The 17,500-nt window shown below is 51.8% G+C and overlaps 1 non-coding gene and 1 pseudogene across 1 annotated transcript; both read right to left on the reverse strand.

Moving 5' to 3' along the window:
* The window catches only part of LOC126197811 (large subunit ribosomal RNA), a 5,503-nt pseudogene extending 2,366 nt beyond the window's left edge, over positions 1–3,137 (reverse strand).
* A 2,612-nt stretch (positions 3,138–5,749) lies between these two features.
* LOC126196118 (5.8S ribosomal RNA) lies at positions 5,750–5,904 on the reverse strand. The gene has a single exon (XR_007538661.1). It is a non-coding gene; the product is annotated as a 5.8S ribosomal RNA (ribosomal RNA).
* Between the last annotated feature and the right edge of the window lie 11,596 nt (positions 5,905–17,500).

Here is a 17,500-nt window from a genome sequence, read left to right on the forward strand (position 1 = left end):
CATCTAGGATTTTGCCCAGCGATGTTTCTTGGAGCTTGGAACCCGGCAACCAGGCCAACCACCTCATGTCTTGCATAGTATAGCAAGGCTGCCTTCACTACCTCTAGGTCCAGTGGCAAGCTTCCCGTTAACACCTGCAGGGCATCAGTTGACACTGTCCTGCAAGCTTTGGTCATCTGCAGTAGATAGGGACAGCGGGAATCTCGTTAATCCATTCATGCGCGTCACTAATTAGATGACGAGGCATTTGGCTACCTTAAGAGAGTCATAGTTACTCCCGCCGTTTACCCGCGCTTGCTTGAATTTCTTCACGTTGACATTCAGAGCACTGGGCAGAAATCACATTGCGTCAACACCCGCTAGGGCCATCGCAATGCTTTGTTTTAATTAGACAGTCGGATTCCCCCAGTCCGTGCCACTTCTGAGTTGATCGTTGAATGGCGGCCGAAGAGAATCCGCGCACCCGCGCGCCCCCGGAGGAGCACGCTAAGGCGGACGCGGCCTCGCAGCAAGGAAGATCCGTGGGAGGCCAAGGCACGGGACCGAGCTCGGATCCTGCACGCAGGTTGAAGCACCGGGGCGCGAACGCCGCACAGGCGCGCGCATCCTGCACCGCCGGCCAGCACGAGGCCGACCAACGGCGAGAGCAGACCACACCCACGCTAAACGCCCGCACTTACCGGCACCCCTACGGCACTCACCTCGCCCAGGCCCGGCACGTTAGCGCTGACCCACTTCCCGACCAAGCCCGACACGCCCCGATCCTCAGAGCCAATCCTTATCCCGAAGTTACGGATCCAATTTGCCGACTTCCCTCACCTACATTATTCTATCGACTAGAGGCTCTTCACCTTGGAGACCTGCTGCGGATATGGGTACGAACCGGCGCGACACCTCCACGTGGCCCTCTCCCGGATTTTCAAGGTCCGAGGGGAAGATCGGGACACCGCCGCAACTGCGGTGCTCTTCGCGTTCCAAACCCTATCTCCCTGCTAGAGGATTCCAGGGAACTCGAACGCTCATGCAGAAAAGAAAACTCTTCCCCGATCTCCCGACGGCGTCTCCGGGTCCTTTTGGGTTACCCCGACGAGCATCTCTAAAAGAGGGGCCCGACTTGTATCGGTTCCGCTGCCGGGTTCCGGAATAGGAACCGGATTCCCTTTCGCCCAACGGGGGCCAGCACAAAGTGCATCATGCTATGACGGCCCCCATCAACATCGGATTTCTCCTAGGGCTTAGGATCGACTGACTCGTGTGCAACGGCTGTTCACACGAAACCCTTCTCCGCGTCAGCCCTCCAGGGCCTCGCTGGAGTATTTGCTACTACCACCAAGATCTGCACCGACGGCGGCTCCAGGCAGGCTCACGCCCAGACCCTTCTGCGCCCACCGCCGCGACCCTCCTACTCGTCAGGGCTTCGCGGCCGGCCGCAAGGACCGGCCGTGACTGCCGGACTGACGGCCGAGTATAGGCACGACGCTTCAGCGCCATCCATTTTCACGGCTAGTTGCTTCGGCAGGTGAGTTGTTACACACTCCTTAGCGGATTCCGACTTCCATGGCCACCGTCCTGCTGTCTTAAGCAACCAACGCCTTTCATGGTTTCCCATGAGCGTCGATTCGGGCGCCTTAACTCGGCGTTTGGTTCATCCCACAGCGCCAGTTCTGCTTACCAAAAGTGGCCCACTTGGCACTCCGATCCGAGTCGTTTGCTCGCGGCTTCAGCATATCAAGCAAGCCGGAGATCTCACCCATTTAAAGTTTGAGAATAGGTTGAGGTCGTTTCGGCCCCAAGGCCTCTAATCATTCGCTTTACCGGATGAGACTCGTACGAGCACCAGCTATCCTGAGGGAAACTTCGGAGGGAACCAGCTACTAGATGGTTCGATTAGTCTTTCGCCCCTATACCCAGCTCCGACGATCGATTTGCACGTCAGAATCGCTACGGACCTCCATCAGGGTTTCCCCTGACTTCGTCCTGGCCAGGCATAGTTCACCATCTTTCGGGTCCCAACGTGTACGCTCTAGGTGCGCCTCACCTCGCAATGAGGACGAGACGCCCCGGGAGTGCGGAGGCCGCCGCCCCGTGAAGGGCGGGGAAGCCCCATCCTCCCTCGGCCCGCGCAAGGCGAGACCTTCACTTTCATTACGCCTTTAGGTTTCGTACAGCCCAATGACTCGCGCACATGTTAGACTCCTTGGTCCGTGTTTCAAGACAGGTCGTGAAATTGTCCAAAGCTGAAGCGCCGCTGACGGGAGCGATTATTCCGCCCGAGAGCATCCCGAGCCAACAGCGGCGCGGGTCCGGGGCCGGGCCAGGTAGGTCCGTCATCCGGGAAGAACCGCGCGCGCTTGCCGGGAGCCCGAGCGCCCAAAGGGGCGAATCGACTCCTCCAGATATACCGCCGAGCAGCCAGCCAGGACACCGGGGCTCTGCCCAACAGACGCGAACCGAGGCCCGCGGAAGGACAGGCTGCGCACCCGGGCCGTAGGCGGGCACCCAGCGGGTCGCGACGTCCTACTAGGGGAGAAGTGCGGCCCACCGCACACCGGAACGGCCCCACCCCGCGGCGAGTGGAAAGGCAACCGGACACGACCCCGCCGCGGATTGCTCCGCGCGGGCGGCCGGCCCCATCTGCCGAGGGCGGAGGCCAGTGGCCGGATGGGCGTGAATCTCACCCGTTCGACCTTTCGGACTTCTCACGTTTACCCCAGAACGGTTTCACGTACTTTTGAACTCTCTCTTCAAAGTTCTTTTCAACTTTCCCTCACGGTACTTGTTCGCTATCGGTCTCGTGGTCATATTTAGTCTCAGATGGAGTTTACCACCCACTTGGAGCTGCACTCTCAAGCAACCCGACTCGAAGGAGAGGTCCCGCCGACGCTCGCACCGGCCGCTACGGGCCTGGCACCCTCTACGGGCCGTGGCCTCATTCAAGTTGGACTTGGGCTCGGCGCGAGGCGTCGGGGTAGTGGACCCTCCCAAACACCACATGCCACGACAGGCGGCAGCCTGCGGGGTTCGGTGCTGGACTCTTCCCTGTTCGCTCGCCGCTACTGGGGGAATCCTTGTTAGTTTCTTTTCCTCCGCTTAGTAATATGCTTAACACTCTCTGTACCAGGCCTATTTTATGCACCCGTCCCTAGAAACCGGGCAATTTTACCAATATTAAAAAAATTACTGCATCAAATCTACTGTTTGGATTGTGGCAAATTTGGTACCATCTTGAAGCTGCACATTTCTACTTTAATTCTGAGTGAAAGAAACTACTTTACAATGCACAGCTTTAAGGTACAGTTATAGAAATCACTTAGATGTTTTAAGAATTTAGAAAAAGTCATACGAATAAGGGAATACAATTGTGATTTATTTTTAACCAAAATTGTGGCACTACATTACATGTTTCTGATAGTATACAGTATTACATATAAATTTCACACAGAATCATATTGTTTTTTAGTGTGGAAAATTTTAAAGCAAGGTTCCAGGCAGAGTGCAACGCCACACTGTTCACATTCGTATCGTGTCTCTTTGCGAGAAGCCTTGCCACTCTGTTTCTTGCTCCTGGAACTGCACACGTGACACACACGAGCAGCATACTTCTTAGTAGTTGCAGGTATGTGCTGCAAAAAATGTCTCTTTGTTAGCCGACCTACAGTTCCTTCATTTCTTGGAATGAATTCAAGTGTGTCGTCTTCAACAAGCTGAACTGCAAGCACTGTTATAAAGTCTGTTATTGTAATATTCTTCCTGTGCACTGCATTGTACAGCCAAAATGCATTTGATACTCCCATAAGCAGCAAATGGAAATATAATTTTCGCCACCATTTCACAGTTCTGTGCTGGAACGGATTGTACTGCAGGCGTTGGTCTCCAATATCCACTCCAATTTTATTGAGGTTGTAATCAAGTACCTGAAGTGGTTTCAATACTACAGACCCATTTCTCTTAGTATGCGTACCAAATGTTGCTTGATGCCTTGTAGACAATGTATACACATCTCTCTTATCTTTCCACTTCATTGCCAATACATTATCTTTACGCCGAAAAGACATTTCGCCCTTTTTCAGCTTAGCAGATACTAAATCTTTAGGCAATCCTTTCCTGGATTTGTTCACAGTACCAACAGCTCCAGTGCCTTTCTCTGCCAGTTGCTGAAATAGCTCTGGACTGGAATAAAATCGATCTAAATACACAGTGTGGCCTTTGTTCAGCAAGCTGCTGTCAGACAACAATCGCAAAATAACCGCAGACGAAGAATTGTCAACAATATGCTTACCAGCATAAACTTCAAAATTTACAACATAGCCACTACTGGCTTCAGCAACAGCATATACTTTCAGTCCATACTTATGAGGCTTATTTTGCATGTAAACACGGAAACTCACACGACCTCGAAATGGGCAAATTCCTTCATCAATTGTCACTTTTTCTGAGGGACGATATGCCTGGATACATCGCTCCTTCAAATTATTATAATATGGCAAAACTTTGTAAAGTGGATGAAATCCATCTTCGCCTGGTTTTTTCTGATTTGAATTGTCAACAAGATGCAAGCATGACAGTATCTGAGTGAAACGCAAACGGCTCATGACATGGGGACAAAAGTTACAACTAAGAACAGGATTAGTGCTCCAATGGTCCGCAATTTTTGGCTTTTTCGAAACACACATGTGGAAAATAATACCCAAGAAACGCCTCATCTCACTTATAGTCACTGGCTTCCACGAACTCAAAACTGAATGGGGCTTCAGATTATTTCCTCTTCTTTTCTTCTGTATTGTCTGTGATGCATACAAATTTGTCTGTCTCTTGAGTTCATTTACGTCACTGTCAGTAAGGAACACTTTACTGCAATCCAGTACAGAACTCGACTCATCAATATCCACTAGTATCTGCCTGGGTGTCGTGTTGACAGGCAGAGGTCGGTAGGTGTCAACTGCAGTCCACTCACTGTCTTTCGGATACGGCACAGCTGCTGGATTTGAAGCAACACCTTCAACATCATTCTCGTCTTCATCTGAAGACAAACTGTCATCAATCTCGTCTTCTAAAAAGAATATCACATTATGTGTAACTACATACATCGTTTACACATGTTCAACAGATATGTGCGTACTGCACAATTACGTGGAAAATTCGGAAATACGTACCTTCAAACACACCATTGCATTCAGAATCGTCTGAATCACTCTCTACATTATCCAGAGTGTCGCTATGATTGATCAAATCCGCAATTTCTGCGTCTGATAAACCGCGCCGAAACATGATGACAAACAACTGAATGATATACAGACTGAGAACGCAAAGATAAGTTTTAACATGAATTACAGCGCTGCCGTGACATCTATGGACGCATTTTGTTAATAAACATCTGAAAAACGTATAGCGCTGGCCAAACCCGTAGAAATAACGTTGCAGTGTTTTGAATGAAATTAAATGTAGCGGCCCGTAAATTTTACGGGCTTGGTGATTTTCGCGCGATCCCAGGCCCGTAAATTTTACGGGCTTGGCGCTTAGAGTGTTAAATTCAGCGGGTAGTCTCGCCTGCTCTGAGGTCGTTGTACGAGGTGTCGCACGCCACACCGCCAGCCGGCTGTGCACGCTACCGAGACAGTACCGGTATGCGAACCGCCAGGCGACGGGCGCGCATCGCTCGTTTCAGGGGACGTGGCCGGCCCCACAGGCCGGCACGACACACCCACGTCTCCGAAGCGGGACAAACGCCGCGCGCTTCAGTTTACGTAGCCGACCCTCAGCCAGACGTGGCCCGGGAACGGAATCCATGGACCGCAATGTGCGTTCGAAACGTCGATGTTCATGTGTCCTGCAGTTCACATGTCGACGCGCAATTTGCTGCGTTCTTCATCGACCCACGAGCCGAGTGATCCACCGTCCTGGGTGATCTTTTTACAGTTTCCACTGTCTCTTTCAAAACAGTTGCATAGGCGGGACTGAGGCGTTCGACGGCCCCTGTTCCAGTGTTTTGTGTCCAACGGCCTCACGGCCGATGGGCGTCGTACGGCTCCACTCCGGAGCGGACAGGCACTCGGGCGAACGTCATTCAAAACCGGCGCGAGGCGCCAGGTGCCGCAGGCCAGCCGCTCCAGAGCTTCAGCGCTCGTACCACACAACATTTTCCGTTAGTTTTGAGAAGCACGCGTGGTCCCGCACGCGGCGCACGGCTACTGCGAGCCGTACAGGTAGCGTGTTGCACGACACGACACGCACATCGAAAGACATGCAGTCTAGTCGGTAATGATCCTTCCGCAGGTTCACCTACGGAAACCTTGTTACGACTTTTACTTCCTCTAAATGATCAAGTTTGGTCATCTTTCCGGTAGCATCGGCAACGACAGAGTCGATGCCGCGTACCAGTCCGAAGACCTCACTAAATCATTCAATCGGTAGTAGCGACGGGCGGTGTGTACAAAGGGCAGGGACGTAATCAACGCGAGCTTATGACTCGCGCTTACTGGGAATTCCTCGTTCATGGGGAACAATTGCAAGCCCCAATCCCTAGCACGAAGGAGGTTCAGCGGGTTACCCCGACCTTTCGGCCTAGGAAGACACGCTGATTCCTTCAGTGTAGCGCGCGTGCGGCCCAGAACATCTAAGGGCATCACAGACCTGTTATTGCTCAATCTCGTGCGGCTAGAAGCCGCCTGTCCCTCTAAGAAGAAAAGTAATCGCTGACAGCACGAAGGATGTCACGCGACTAGTTAGCAGGCTAGAGTCTCGTTCGTTATCGGAATTAACCAGACAAATCGCTCCACCAACTAAGAACGGCCATGCACCACCACCCACCGAATCAAGAAAGAGCTATCAATCTGTCAATCCTTCCGGTGTCCGGGCCTGGTGAGGTTTCCCGTGTTGAGTCAAATTAAGCCGCAGGCTCCACTCCTGGTGGTGCCCTTCCGTCAATTCCTTTAAGTTTCAGCTTTGCAACCATACTTCCCCCGGAACCCAAAAGCTTTGGTTTCCCGGAGGCTGCCCGCCGAGTCATCGGAGTAACTGCGGCGGATCGCTGGCTGGCATCGTTTATGGTTAGAACTAGGGCGGTATCTGATCGCCTTCGAACCTCTAACTTTCGTTCTTGATTAATGAAAACATACTTGGCAAATGCTTTCGCTTCTGTTCGTCTTGCGACGATCCAAGAATTTCACCTCTAACGTCGCAATACGAATGCCCCCGCCTGTCCCTATTAATCATTACCTCGGGTTCCGAAAACCAACAAAATAGAACCTAGGTCCTATTCCATTATTCCATGCACACAGTATTCAGGCGGGCTTGCCTGCTTTAAGCACTCTAATTTGTTCAAAGTAAACGTGCCGGCCCACCGAGACACTCAATAAAGAGCACCCTGGTAGGATTTCAACGGGGTCCGCCTCGGGACGCACGAGCACGCACGAGGCGGTCGCACGCCTTCGGCTCGCCCCACCGGCAGGACGTCCCACGATACATGCCAGTTAAACACCGACGGGCGGTGAACCAACAGCGTGGGACACAAATCCAACTACGAGCTTTTTAACCGCAACAACTTTAATATACGCTATTGGAGCTGGAATTACCGCGGCTGCTGGCACCAGACTTGCCCTCCAATAGATACTCGTTAAAGGATTTAAAGTGTACTCATTCCGATTACGGGGCCTCGGATGAGTCCCGTATCGTTATTTTTCGTCACTACCTCCCCGTGCCGGGAGTGGGTAATTTGCGCGCCTGCTGCCTTCCTTGGATGTGGTAGCCGTTTCTCAGGCTCCCTCTCCGGAATCGAACCCTGATTCCCCGTTACCCGTTACAACCATGGTAGGCGCAGAACCTACCATCGACAGTTGATAAGGCAGACATTTGAAAGATGCGTCGCCGGTACGAAGACCGTGCGATCAGCCCAAAGTTATTCAGAGTCACCAAGGCAAACGGACCGGACGAGCCGACCGATTGGTTTTGATCTAATAAAAGCGTCCCTTCCATCTCTGGTCGGGACTCTGTTATAAACAACCCACCACCTTACTACATTAGTGGGTCCTAACATTAATACATTTGTATTAAAATGTTGCAGCTATATTAGTGTTAGTTGGTGAGCTACAGTTATATTTTATTAATAACAATGGGCATCTAATATCTACATGTACTATGTATTACCTATTCTTATGACTAGTCTAATTTGTATATATATACTGCAGCATCACATGTGTGCCAGCAAAGATATAAACCTACTTGCTTTTGCCTTGCTCTTCGAGCTAAACCCGAAGAGCATGCCCCTGGCACTGGGCTGGCCTCGATGTTATTTTGCTGCAGTCCCTATGTTAATTTCCTATAACTAAATCCTACAAACTAACTAATCCTACGTCAAATCCGGTGTGTGTCACGTTCGGTGTTTATTCCCCACCCCCCCTGATCCTGCACGTGGCGGATTCCAACTTAGATGTAGTCGGCCGATCCACGCACAGGCGGTATGGGAGTAGGGCTCCTGGACGCAATTGGTAGTTATTGTATCTCGCCTAAATAGTCAATGAGAACTTTTCGAGATACCTCGTTAGCCAAGCTGTTTAAGGTCTGAAATGTTCCCTCTTGTCTGAGTAGTTGGTATGTGTCGCGGTTGGGTAGTCTGTCTCGTAGTGTGTTGGCAACATCATTGAAGAGTGGACATTCGTAAACTACATGCTCAGGTGTACCCTCCGGATCGCCACAGTCACACGCTGGTGTCGCCCTCTTCCCAAATCGACATAAATAAGTCGGGTAGGGTCCATGGCCAGTGAGAAAGTGGATCAACCCTCGCGTAGGCTCGAAGTACTTTAGTTCAAGACGTTCCCTGACATCAGGTAGGAACTGAAAGGTTCTTCGTCCCGTCTCTTCTGCCTCCCAAGTCTCCTGCCAGAGCTCCTCCCCTCTTTTCCTTATCTCTCGCTTATCCCCCACTCTAATACCCATTATGTCCGCAATCTTTTCATAGTTTCCTTTCTTGGCCCAATACCACGCCGCCTGCTCCCTTATCTTTATGTCCAGGGGGCAGAGCCCCATTATGGCTAATAGGGCCCCCCCCGGAGATGTTCTATAGGCACCTACTGCTCTTAGTACCATGTTTCTCTGGACCCTTCTCACGGCCATGGCGGGCACAACCCTCGTGAGCCTGTGCGCCCAGACTCCCGAGCCATATCCCACAACCGAGGTTAAAATACTATTGTGATAAAGTTTAATTAAGTGTGGAGGAAGATGAAATCTTTTGTGACCTATTGAAATGAGATTATTTAATATCTGAAGGGCTCTTTGGGAGACAGTATCAATGTGTTTTCCGAAGTTCCACTTCTCATCAATGATGATTCCCAGGTAACGTGTCTCTCGTCGTCGGAGAACTGGTGAACCGTCTATTCTTACTGTCGGGTTTCTGATGAGTTGTCCTTTTAGTAATAAGTAGGTTGATTTACTAGGTGAAATCATCATTTTAGTCGTGCGGCACCACTGTTGGAGTTTCTCTAAAGCTGTCTCTATTTTTGGTTCAATGTCTTCGCGGCTACGGCCACCGACCAACAGAAGGAGGTCATCCGCATAGGCTATCACATCTAGCACCTCATTACTTTGCTGTAATCTATCTAATAAAGGCTCCATGTGGATGTCCCAAAAAAGGGGTCCTAAGACAGAACCTTGGGGACATCCTTTCGTAATTACCTTCCCAACTCTTTCGCTAGATGATGATAACCAGACCTCTCGATCCTTACAATAGCTCCTCAGGCAACCATATAGCGGCCCTGGACACTCTTTCTCCCGCAAGCAGGAGAAGAGCGAAGGCCACCACAGGTTGTCAAAGGCGCCACTGATATCCACCATGATGCCGACCACGTATTTGTGAGGGGTCGAGCCACAGACCTCGGCCGCCAGAGCAATTGCATCAGATGCCGATCGCCCCGGCCTGAACCCGAACTGCCTGTCACTCATCCCACACAAAACCCGGTGTGCTGTCAGTCTGTCAGCTAGTAATTTCTCTAATACTTTGCCAAATACGTCCAACAGGCAAATCGGCCTGTATGATTTTACTTCTGCAGGGTCCTTTTCTAGTCCTTTCTTTATAATTACTACGTTCGCCATTTTCCATTTCTTCGGAAATCTTTTCTGTCTGACGCATTCGTTATATAGATGTGTTAGTGGCGCAATTAGCTGAGGCGCCAGAAACTGCACTACCTCCGCCACAATGCCGTCTGGCCCAGGTGCTTTCCCTTTTTTTAGTGATCTTATGTGGGTTGCCACCTCCTCCTCTGAGAAGGGGTAGACAGCCGTTTCATTAATATATTCCTCTTGATCTTCTTCTCTAAGTTGCTTCTGCCCCTCTGTCTCCCCATCCGCATTATCGTCAGGCAACAGGGACCGGAGAAGGACCCCCGCAGTCTCCTGCCAGGACTCCGTCATCCCATCCCCGTGCCTGACTGTTGATAGTTCCAGAGGAGAGCGGATTTTTTCCCTTACCAATTTGTACGGAAGCCCCCATGGGTCAGTGACTAGCTGGTTAAGCACGAAGTTTTCCCAGCTTCTCATCCTGACTTCGCGCAGTTCCTTTTGGAACTTCCGCTTTTCCTCTCTATATAGTATCTGCCACCTTTGTCGTTCCTGCCAGACGACACTGCGCTGGTAGTGCTTCCTCAGCCTTCTGACAGACTGACGCAGTTCCCCCAGTTCAGCAGTCCATGGTGACGGAGAGGCCGCCATGGCCCTCCTCCTTGTCGGTACGGCTGCTTTCACCGCTCTTGTCACTGCATTCACCAGTTCCTCAGCTCTCTGGTCCACGTCTATGTCCAGTTGTACATCACCTTCTGGTAATGGAGGAATGTCACACTCCCTCGCTAGACGTTCCCAATTTGCTCTCTTGTAGTTCAGTTGCACCTCCCACCCCATGGCCCAGCGGCACTCTCTTTCTCCCAGGGTGAAACATATTAGATTGTGATCACTTGTGGTAGCGTTTTCTATGACTTTCCAGTTTTGGATAATGTTTGCCATATTTGGAGTTGCAAGGGTAACATCAATATTTGTGCCCTGTCCTCCCCCTGCAGCGTAGGTAGGAGGATTGCCAGCCTTATTTGCAACCACAAGTTGTGATGCCATTATGAATTCTTCGACTTTTTCACCGTTAGCGTCCCTTGTGCCGCTGTACCACAGGGGAGATTTGGCATTGATATCAGCTGTTATCACGAGCTTTCTCCCCTGTAACGCCGTGGTGACTCTCGCTAGATGGTCTAAGTGATGTTCTATGCTATCCCCATACTGGAAATACATGTTTATGAGAGTCATGGTCCCCATAGGGGTTTGTAGCTCCACGACATTACAGTGGCTTGTTGTGAATTGCGAGAGCGTAGTGACTCTTAGGAGTCTATTTGCAATTATAATTGCTGCCTTCGGGTCGTCCCCTCTGCTGACTATTTGCCAGCCCGTGGCAGCGAAAGCTATTTTTCCGGCCAGGGAGTATGGCTCCTGCAGACAGAGTACATCTATTCTCCTCTCCTCCACCTCCCTTCGGAGCTCTTGCATGACGAGTCTGCTGTTATGAGTATTAAGCTGTCCAATAGTTATTTTCGTCATGGGAAGTAAGTATGTATTCGGTCATGTGGCCAAGTCTTGCTCCAGTCGAATGCAATCCGTCCGTGTGCTAAAACTGATTGTTCGTAAATGTCTTTTAGATTAAATGTCTCACCTCGTCTTTCAAAAACTTTCATGAGCAGATCTCGCAAGGCTCCGAAGTTGGTGGGAAGATTCACTGATTTTAGCTGGATCCTGTCAACAGCCTCCATAACCGAGAAGGTTATCTTTCTGCCTTCTTTATGCCCTACGCGGACCACATGTCGTAAGGCAGTGGTCAGGGTAGCCGGCTGCTCCAACCTGGATAGTTGCATGGTGTACTCCAAATTGGGGTACACCCTGACTGGATCAACTGGTGGCAGTCTGACTATTGGTGAACTTTGTGTTGTTGGGCTCGTACTCGAGCTTGTTACTGTATTTTCTTGTATGGGTTGTTGATTATGATTGTCTTTAAGCGTTGCCACAGCCACAGGATGCCCTTGCCGTTGCTGGTGTAATTCCGGCTTTTTTCCCCGGCTTTCAGAGGAGAGAGTTTCAACCATGAGGGGGAGATCAGTTTGTATGCCAATGTCCATAGTTGTAAATTCGGTTTGTATAGCCTTGTCTATTGTTTCAGTTTTAGTGGTGCCCGAGAGCGACCTCAAGAAATCCTTGAATTTGTTTGCCCTCATGGCGTCCCTCCTCCTTTTGCTCGGGGACTTTCGCTTTGGCATCCTGTTCGGTATGCCGGGCTCAGCCATAGTCGGTTCTAGCAATTAACCTTTGCTCCAACATTTTGTATGTCGGGCAATTCCTGCCTGTGGCTCCGCAAGACTTCTTCCCACGATTTTTGCACGGTATGCAGACTGCAGCCGCCTTGCAATCTTTGCGGCCGTGACCGTGTTCCCCACACCTGGTGCATGCCGGCTCCCTGGTGCACAGCCTCAAGACGTGGTCCAAGTCCCCACAGTTGTGGCAACGAGGTACCACGACATAATCCCTAGTATTTATGGCGTGAAAGCCAACATATATTCTGCCCATTGTTATTATTTTTCTCCACATCTGTGCTGATACCTCGGCGACGTGATGTACAACATCACGACCCCTTGGCCCAGTTTTAAATTTTAATTTGAAACTATTTTTGAATTCCTCTTCATCTATATCATCAAAGTTTTGCATTCTGATTGTATCTGACAGTTCGTCATTGGACATTATTGTTGGAACGTCATATAGTATGACGAGAGGATTTCTTTTCCTCGGTGGTTCGCATTTGACCACCGAGTTCAGTTTTTGGTTGTTTAGCAATTTATCTTTATCCTCCTCAGAGGCTACTTCTACAATAACAGAGTTTCTACTAGGTTTAACTTTTTTGATTCTGATTTTGTCTTTCACCGGGTCTATGCTTTTTGTGAATAATTCTTGAATCTTTTTCACACTTGTGTCTTGCCCAGGTAGTGTCCTGAGGAAGACTGCTGTGTCTGTTCTCTTTGTCATTTTTTCAATGGTGTCTTTTGTCGTGTTTTGTGGGCGCTTAGTGGGCGCTTGCGTGGCCACGGCCGCCCACGTCTTTGTCGGTTGACTCCTTAATCTACTATTCTCCTTTTCTAATTCCTCTACCCTACCTTCTAGTTTGGCGTGGGCAATAGCCCAAACTGAAAGCTCATTTTTGATAATGGCAAGTCCTGCTTGGTTTATCTTTCCATTTTTAATCTGCTGCTCCATGAGCGACATGATTCTCGTATATCGTCCCATGACTGTTTCATTCTCTGCCTGTCCCTGCTCGTCCTGAGGAGAGGGATCAGGCGCAAAGGAAGCTCGCTGAGGCGCACACGAATCACTCGTTTCGTTCGTAGCCATATTTAACGAGTGATGAAAGAAGTGGGAGCCCGTCTCTTGCCCCGGACCGGCTCCACTGGCATGGGGGGGGACTTCTGCAGCTCGCCCACCGACCTCGCCCCTAGGTCAAGGGCACTCCAGAGCTGCCGGGTTCAGCGCGCCGTCACCAGCGCACTGGTCCCCATCGATGGCCCCGTCGTCGACGATTTCACACGACGCTCCTCGGCAACTGCACCCCGCACTCCGGAGAGGCAGATGCACCCCTCGCCCTTCGCCGCCTACTTGCCCGAGTTTCCACCAGAGGGCCAGGGACCCACTCCTACTCAGGTGGTGGGTCGGTCCCCCAGTCGTTCAGCGGTCTGGGCCCATCTAACCTAGCCCAGGCGATGTCACCACCTCCTGGGTTTGGCAGAACACGCCCCGGTTACCCAGGGGCGCGGCGAAGCACCCTTGCCGACTCGCGCCGTGATCCCACGCCGACAAACGAGGTCGCCGGCATGCAGAGCACCTGCTGGTCTGTGCCCTGCGAACAGAAAGGGACTGGTGTTCGGTCCCTCGACACAGCTCCCCCTGTGCCACGCACCCTTCGCTTTCGCATCGGGTTGGGTCGCAGCTCTCCCTTTTGTCGCGAGGCAGAATGCCAAGCTTAACATCTGGCACCACGGGAAGGCGGAAAGAGCCACTTGGGAAGGAGAGGCTATGAGAGACGCATCACTTCCCCTGTGAGGACTGCCACGGCACACCCGACTGGAAAGCGATACGCCCCAGTGCGAGCTTCCGTGCCTTACGGCGCGCTGGTAACGGGCGGGCCCGCACCAAGACGCGCCGTCAAGTGACTGACCTCACGCCAGACTCGGGACTCTGTTTGCATGTATTAGCTCTAGAATTACCACAGTTATCCAAGTAACGTGGGTACGATCTAAGGAACCATAACTGATTTAATGAGCCATTCGCGGTTTCACCTTAATGCGGCTTGTACTGAGACATGCATGGCTTAATCTTTGAGACAAGCATATGACTACTGGCAGGATCAACCAGGGAGCTGCGTCAACTAGAGCTGAGCAGCCGGCCGCCCGGGAGTGTGTCCCGGATGCCCGCGCGAACACGCAAGCGTCCGCTCAATTATTCTGCAAACAGGAGGAGGCTGGGCTCCCCTGCACGATACACCTCGAAACCCTCTCAGGTCCCGGCGGCGCGCAGCGCCGTCCTAAGTACTTGGTCGGGTTCGAGAGAGGCGCAATCGCCCGGAGATAGGCGAGTAGACGCTTTCAGTGCGACCACCCGTGCTCCCAACTGAGCTTGCCGCTGCCGACAGAGTCCCGGGAGCGTGCTGTCGTGGTGTTGCCGGCGGGAGACAACACGCGGCCACAAACAGTGACCGGGCAGCTCCAACGCCAGCGCCACAGAGGGGCAGAGCCCCACTTGGGTGCCAAAGCGAACTCTCCCAGCACAGCGCACGCGCCAACACATCCGCACAGCTGCGATACAAACCACCTGCGAGAACCGCGGGGGCGACCGAGCAGCAGACGGCGTCGCGGCGCCGAGTGCCGGGCGGCGGCGCATCCTCAACGTACACAGTCCTCAATCGGACCAGCACACTGCAGATGTCCACCGCGCTTCGCACCGGGCCCGGGAGGACCCACTTTGGCCGCACGGCGCCGCGCGCTGGGTGCGCCGGCACGCAGATGCGCCGCCTGCCGCGTCCGTCAGCCGGCGCGCCTGCCACTGGGCGTCCCCACCAGCCGGCTGCCGCGCGTGCGCCCACGCAGCGCGCGGCCAGCACGCCGGGCGCCCCCCCCTCACCGGCCGGGGACGGTCCCACCCAGCCATCGCCGCGTATCGCTTCATACCCACATGCCCACTCACGTTCGTGGGTATGACGGGTGTCGCTGAAGCAACCGGTTAATACCTGTACCGATCGTCGATATCAACGATTCACCTCCAGCGCGAACAACCGCGCAACAACGGATTTCCAGTTCATTTGCGTAACTTGGGCAGCAAACGTAGACGTCCATCTACATTTGCGAATTCAATGGGTCTTGCATGCCTGGATGTTATGAGTCACGACACGCCACATCAATCCACATACATGCTGCGACGTATGCACGAGAGAACACGTGGAAGGTGGCCCGCGTACGTATGCGGATGCCATTGCACAGCTGCGAAGCTCATTGAACACGCAAACTCCTGACTGACGAACTAGAGGCGACAGGGGAGGGGGGGGGCGATATACGTCTTATAGCAGTACACATTACAGTGGATAGCGGGACCATGTGGAACGTACGCAACACTCGCTAGATGTTGTGAGGGTACGCACCGTAACATGAGTCAATACGCAGGACACCAGAGTGTGTGCGCAGCGAACTATGTTGAGAGGGTTGCGATTAGGCAACGCTACACGAATTTCTAGATTCATATAACAAACAATTACAGGGCACGTTAAGGCGCAACGTGGGTTAGGTTAGGGCCCAACGTAGGTTAGGTTAGGGCCCAACGTAGGTTAGGTTAGGGCCCAACGTAGGTTAGGTTAGGGCCCAACGTAGGTTAGGTTAGGGCCCAACGTAGGTTAGGTTAGGGCCCAACTTAGGTTAGGTTAGGGCCCAACTTAGGTTAGGTTAGGGCCCAACTTAGGTTAGGTTAGGGCCCAACTTAGGTTAGGTTAGGGCCCAACTTAGGTTAGGTTAGGGCCCAACTTAGGTTAGGTTAGGGCCCAACTTAGGTTAGGTTAGGGGCCAACTTAGGTTAGGTTAGGGCCCAACTTAGGTTAGGTTAGGGCCCAACTTAGGTTAGGTTAGGGCCCAACTTAGGTTAGGTTAGGGCCCAACTTAGGTTAGGTTAGGGCCCAACTTAGGTTAGGTTAGGGCCCAACTTAGGTTAGGTTAGGGCCCAACTTAGGTTAGGTTAGGGCCCAACTTAGGTTAGGTTAGGGCGCAACATAGGTTAGGTTAAGGCGCAACATAGGTTAGGTTAAGGCGCAACATAGGTTAGGTTAAGGCGCAACATAGGTTAGGTTAAGGCGCAACATAGGTTAGGTTAAGGCGCAACATAGGTTAGGTTAAGGCGCAACATAGGTTAGGTTAAGGCGCAACATAGGTTAGGTTAAGGCGCAACATAGGTTAGGTTAAGGCGCAACATAGGTTAGGTTAAGGCGCAACATAGGTTAGGTTAAGGCGCAACATAGGTTAGGTTAAGGCGCAACATAGGTTAGGTTAAGGCGCAACATAGGTTAGGTTAAGGCGCAACATAGGTTAGGTTAAGGTGCAACATAGGTTAGGTTAAGGGATGGTGTATGAGGGGGGAGGGGACGAGGTTCGTTCATAGTGATGATGGTAAGTGGACGCCTGAGGCACCCTGAGATGTGTCACGTCTGGATGCACCTTTCTCTCAGGGGAGGTGGTGCGCCGGTTGCGTGGGTGTGGCAAGGGAGTGGCAGGCCTGTGTCTTTCATTCCTGCCATTGCTTATATGCTGTGAGACAAGGCAGTGTGGTGGTGTTGGTTGCACCCCTGTGTAGGACATGTGTGGGTGTTTGTGGGTTATCTGAGTAATGATGGTTGTTGGAAGAGTGAGATATTCTGTTTTTGGGGTGGACCTCCTGGTTTTGTTATCATAGTGTGAATGGTGTAATGTGGCGGAGAGGATGCACTGGATGTTGTTCCATGCTGGTGCTTAGATATTTTGTCTGTGTCTGTTACAGCCAGAGAGTAGTGTGTGATAGAGTGTCTGGGTGACGTGTAGTTCGCATGTGTGCACAGACTGTCAGCATGTATAGGGACTGTTGTATGTCGTATGCCATCTATATTCCGATGGCTCTGCATCTATTAGTAATCAGCGCCATGTATCAGTTTAATCTGGTTGCGGTCACGCGGTGTTCTATCTCTGTACAGTAGTAGAGGTGCGACTGCATTACGTAGCTACCCCTTGCGGCAGCTTTCCCCGGTGTATGGCATACGATTATCGGCAATCAGTCGATTAGTGACAACTGGTCGTGTGACAACGTCACATGTCTGCGGGTGGGATACGCTACACCCTGCCTGTGGGTCAGGGCTCAGGAAAGCTCTCCTGACACTGACCGTCATTACCCGTCTGAGTAATATATTGCGGAGCGCTTTTAGCCATTGCCC

This window comes from Schistocerca nitens, chromosome 7 (assembly GCF_023898315.1).
Source record: "Schistocerca nitens isolate TAMUIC-IGC-003100 chromosome 7, iqSchNite1.1, whole genome shotgun sequence".
Classification (NCBI taxonomy): domain Eukaryota; kingdom Metazoa; phylum Arthropoda; class Insecta; order Orthoptera; family Acrididae; genus Schistocerca; species Schistocerca nitens.